At 48.1% G+C, this 5355-nt stretch overlaps 1 pseudogene across 1 annotated transcript in view; it reads left to right on the top strand.

Annotated features, from left to right (window-relative positions):
* The window catches only part of LOC123733379 (tripartite motif-containing protein 16-like), an 11644-nt pseudogene extending 8644 nt beyond the window's left edge, over positions 1–3000 (top strand). The window contains exons 4-6 of the transcript XR_014383224.1: positions 1714–1873; positions 1999–2058; positions 2290–3000. The product of XR_014383224.1 is annotated as a tripartite motif-containing protein 16-like (transcript). The remainder of the gene's footprint in view (positions 1–1713; positions 1874–1998; positions 2059–2289) is intronic.
* Positions 3001–5355: the final 2355 nt, after the last annotated feature.

Here is a 5355-nt window from a genome sequence, read left to right on the forward strand (position 1 = left end):
TCCTCTCTCTCTCTCTGTCCCTCTCTCTCGTCTCTGTATCTCTCTCTCTCTGTATCTCTCTCTCTCTCTGTCCCTCTCTCTCTCTCTCTGTCCCTCCTCTCTCTCTCTGTGTCCCTCTCTCTCTCTCTCTCTCTCTCTGTGTCCCTCTCTCTCTCTGTCCCTCCTCTCTCTCTCTCTCTGTCCCTCTCTCTGTGTCCCCCCCTCGGTGTCCCCCTCTCTCTCTCTCTCTCTCTCTCTCTCTCTGTCCCCCTCTCTCTCTCTGTCCCCCTCTCTCTCTCTCTCTCTGTCCCCCCCTCTCTCTCTCTCTCTCTCTGTCCCCCTCTCTCTCTCTCTCTCTCTCTCTGTCCCCCTCTCTCTCTCTCTCTCTCTCTCTCTGTCCCCCTCTCTCTGTCCCCCTCTCTCTCTCTCCCTCTCTGTCCCCCTCTTTCTCTCTCTCTCTGTCCCCCTCTCTCTCTCTCTCTCTGTCCCCCTCTCTCTCTCTCTCTCTCTCTGTCCCTCTGTCCCTCTCTCTCTGTCTCTCTCTCTCTCTCTGTCTCTCTCTCTGTCTCTCTCTCTCTCTCTCTCTGTCTCTCTCTCTCCTCTCTGTGTCTCTCTCCTCTCTCTGTCCCTCTCTCTCTCTCTCTGTCCCTCTCTCTCTCTCTCTGTCCCTCTCTCTCTCTCTGTCCCTCTCTCTCTCTCTGTCCCCCCCTCTCTCTCTCTCTCTCTCTGTCCCTCCTCTCTCTCTCTCTCTGTCCCTCCTCTCTCTCTTTCTGTCCCTCCTCTCTCTCTCTCTGTCCCTCCTCTCTCTCTCTCTCTCTCCCTCCTCTCTTTCCCACTGTCCCTCTCTCTGTGTCCCCCCCTCTCTCTGTGTCCCCCCCCTCTCTCTGTGTCCCCCCCTCTCTCTGTGTCCCCCCCTCTCTCTGTGTCCCCCCCTCTCTCTGTGTCCCCCCCCTCTCTCTGTGTCCCCCCCTCTCTCTGTGTCCCCCCTCTCTCTGTGTCCCCCCTCTCTCTGTGTCCCCCCCTCTCTCTGTGTCCCCCCCTCTCTCTGTGTCCCCCTCTCTCTCTGTGTCCCCCCTCTCTGTGTCCCCCCTCTCTGTGTCCCCCCCCTCTCTCTGTGTCCCTCTCTCCCTCTCTGTGTCCCTCTGTGTCCCTCTCTCTCTCTGTCTTTCTCTCTCTCTCTCTGTCCTCTCTCTCTCTCTCTCCACTCTCTCTCTCTCTCTCTCTGTGTCTCTCTCTCTCTCTCTGTGTCTCTCTGTCTGTGTCCCTCTCTCTCTCTGTCTCTCTCTGTCTCTCTCTGTCTCTCTCTCTGTGTCTCTCTCTCTGTCCCTCCTCTCTCTCTCGGTCTCTCTCTCTCTCTGTCTCTCTCTGTCCCCCTCTCTCCTCTCTCTGTCCCCCCTCTCTCTCTCTCTCTGTCCCCCCCTCTCTCTCTCTGTCCCCCTCTCTCTCTCTCTCTGTCCCCCTCTCTGTCTGTGTCCCCCCTCTCTCTGTGTCCCTCTCTCTGTGTCCCTCTCCCTCTTGTTGTCCCCCTGTCTGTGTCCCCCTGTCCCCCTGTCTGTGTCCCCCCCTCTCTCTGTGTCTCTCTGTCTCTGTGTCTCTCTCTCTGTTCCTCTGTCTCTCTCTCTCTGTTCCTCTGTCTCTCTCTCTTCTCTCTCTCTCTGTCCCTCTGTCCCTCTCTCTTCTGTCTCTGTCTGTCTCTCTCTCTCTCTCTCTCTCTCTCTGTCTCTCTCTCTCCAGAGTTATCAGTCTCTCTCCAGTATCAGTGTATCTTCAGACTTACCCAGCATCGTTGTCCGTCCTCTTCAGTACTTTGGAGATGTGAGTAAGACTGTGTCTGAACTGAGAGAGAAACTAGAAGACTTCCTTAAAGGAGAATGGACCAAGATCTCCACTACAGGTGTGTTGAAAACAATCAGAACATCAACTTTAGACCATTGAAAGTTCCCTACTAGTCATATACATGTGGAATATGGTATGATGATAACATTCCCTCTCTCTGTCAATGTGTTTGTGTGTCTGTAGTGAATATAGTGGAGGTTGTTCTGCCTCCAGAGCCCAAGACCAGAGAACAGTTGTTACAATGTGAGTCTCTTTATTGTGAAGTAACTAACAGTCTCTTTTTACTGCCACTCCTAACAATCCCTCTAGAAATATATAGCAATAGTAGATCTAATCAAAGACTGGGTATCTATCTGACTCCTCATATTTCTCTGATTTGATCTCTGCTGTGCTCTAATCAAAGACAGGGTAGATACAGTATCTGACTTAACTTATTGTTCTGACTCCCCTCATTGGTCTCTGCTCTTCTCCCAGATTCCTGTCAGCTCACACTGGACCCAAACACAGCACGCACACTCCTCTCTCTGTCTGAAGGGAACAGAAAGGTGACCTGGACAGACCAAGTCCAACCATATCCTGACCATCCAGACAGATTCACCAACCAGTACCAGGTTCTGTGTAGAGAGGGTCTGTCTGGACGCTGTTACTGGGAGGTGGAGTGGAGTGGTGGTGTTGATACAGCAGTCTCATATAAAGACATCAGCAGAACAGAGAGAGGTAATAGATTTGGATACAATAACAAGTCCTGGAGTTTACTGTGCTGTAGAGGTGGTTATTGTTTCATACACAATAATGTTGAGACTAAAGTATCAGGCCCTCAGTCCTCCAGAGTAGGAGTGTACCTGGATCACAAGGCAGGTACTCTGTCCTTCTACAGTGTCTCTGACACAATGACCCTCCTCCACAGAGTCCAGACCACATTCACTCAGCCCCTCTATCCTGGGTTTAGTATCTATGGTTATAATGGTACTGCTGAGCTGGTTAAACTGTAGTAGGGTCCACGTAGATACTAGTCATGCTGGTGTAGTCTATAGCTGAGCTGGTTAAACTGTAGTAGGGTCCACATAGATACTAGTCATGCTGGTGTAGTCTATAGCTGAGCTGGTTAAACTGTAGTAGGGTCCACATAGATACTAGTCATGCTGGTGTAGTCTATAGCTGAGCTGGTTAAACTGTAGTAGGGTCCACATAGATACTAGTCATGCTGGTGTAGTCTATAGCTGAGCTGGTTAAACTGTAGTAGGGTCCACATAGATACTAGTCATGCTGGTGTAGTCTATAGCTGAGCTGGTTAAACTGTAGTAGGGTCCACATAGATACTAGTCATGCTGGTGTAGTCTATAGCTGAGCTGGTTAAACTGTAGTAGGGTCCACATAGATACTAGTCATGCTGGTGTAGTCTATAGCTGAGCTGGTTAAACTGTAGTAGGGTCCACATAGATACTAGTCATGCTGGTGTAGTCTATAGCTGAGCTGGTTAAACTGTAGTAGGGTCCACATAGATACTAGTCATGCTGGTGTAGTCTATAGCTGAGCTGGTTAAACTGTAGTAGGGTCCACATAGATACTAGTCATGCTGGTGTAGTCTATAGCTGAGCTGGTTAAACTGTAGTAGGGTCCACATAGATACTAGTCATGCTGGTGTAGTCTATAGCTGAGCTGGTTAAACTGTAGTAGGGTCCACATAGATACTAGTCATGCTGGTGTAGTCTATAGCTGAGCTGGTTAAACTGTAGTAGGGTCCACATAGATACTAGTCATGCTGGTGTAGTCTATAGCTGAGCTGGTTAAACTGTAGTAGGGTCCACATAGATACTAGTCATGCTGGTGTAGTCTATAGCTGAGCTGGTTAAACTGTAGTAGGGTCCACATAGATACTAGTCATGCTGGTGTAGTCTATAGCTGAGCTGGTTAAACTGTAGTAGGGTCCACATAGATACTAGTCATGCTGGTGTAGTCTATAGCTGAGCTGGTTAAACTGTAGTAGGGTCCACATAGATACTAGTCATGCTGGTGTAGTCTATAGCTGAGCTGGTTAAACTGTAGTAGGGTCCACATAGATACTAGTCATGCTGGTGTAGTCTATAGCTGAGCTGGTTAAACTGTAGTAGGGTCCACATAGATACTAGTCATGCTGGTGTAGTCTATAGCTGAGCTGGTTAAACTGTAGTAGGGTCCACATAGATACTAGTCATGCTGGTGTAGTCTATAGCTGAGCTGGTTAAACTGTAGTAGGGTCCACATAGATACTAGTCATGCTGGTGTAGTCTATAGCTGAGCTGGTTAAACTGTAGTAGGGTCCACATAGATACTAGTCATGCTGGTGTAGTCTATAGCTGAGCTGGTTAAACTGTAGTAGGGTCCACATAGATACTAGTCATGCTGGTGTAGTCTATAGCTGAGCTGGTTAAACTGTAGTAGGGTCCACATAGATACTAGTCATGCTGGTGTAGTCTATAGCTGAGCTGGTTAAACTGTAGTAGGGTCCACATAGATACTAGTCATGCTGGTGTAGTCTATAGCTGAGCTGGTTAAACTGTAGTAGGGTCCACATAGATACTAGTCATGCTGGTGTAGTCTATAGCTGAGCTGGTTAAACTGTAGTAGGGTCCACATAGATACTAGTCATGCTGGTGTAGTCTATAGCTGAGCTGGTTAAACTGTAGTAGGGTCCACATAGATACTAGTCATGCTGGTGTAGTCTATAGCTGAGCTGGTTAAACTGTAGTAGGGTCCACATAGATACTAGTCATGCTGGTGTAGTCTATAGCTGAGCTGGTTAAACTGTAGTAGGGTCCACATAGATACTAGTCATGCTGGTGTAGTCTATAGCTGAGCTGGTTAAACTGTAGTAGGGTCCACATAGATACTAGTCATGCTGGTGTAGTCTATAGCTGAGCTGGTTAAACTGTAGTAGGGTCCACATAGATACTAGTCATGCTGGTGTAGTCTATAGCTGAGCTGGTTAAACTGTAGTAGGGTCCACATAGATACTAGTCATGCTGGTGTAGTCTATAGCTGAGCTGGTTAAACTGTAGTAGGGTCCACATAGATACTAGTCATGCTGGTGTAGTCTATAGCTGAGCTGGTTAAACTGTAGTAGGGTCCACATAGATACTAGTCATGCTGGTGTAGTCTATAGCTGAGCTGGTTAAACTGTAGTAGGGTCCACATAGATACTAGTCATGCTGGTGTAGTCTATAGCTGAGCTGGTTAAACTGTAGTAGGGTCCACATAGATACTAGTCATGCTGGTGTAGTCTATAGCTGAGCTGGTTAAACTGTAGTAGGGTCCACATAGATACTAGTCATGCTGGTGTAGTCTATAGCTGAGCTGGTTAAACTGTAGTAGGGTCCACATAGATACTAGTCATGCTGGTGTAGTCTATAGCTGAGCTGGTTAAACTGTAGTAGGGTCCACATAGATACTAGTCATGCTGGTGTAGTCTATAGCTGAGCTGGTTAAACTGTAGTAGGGTCCACATAGATACTAGTCATGCTGGTGTAGTCTATAGCTGAGCTGGTTAAACTGTAGTAGGGT

This window comes from Salmo salar, unplaced genomic scaffold (genome assembly GCF_965601325.2).
Source record: "Salmo salar unplaced genomic scaffold, fSalSal1 ptg000206l, whole genome shotgun sequence".
Taxonomy (NCBI): domain Eukaryota; kingdom Metazoa; phylum Chordata; class Actinopteri; order Salmoniformes; family Salmonidae; genus Salmo; species Salmo salar.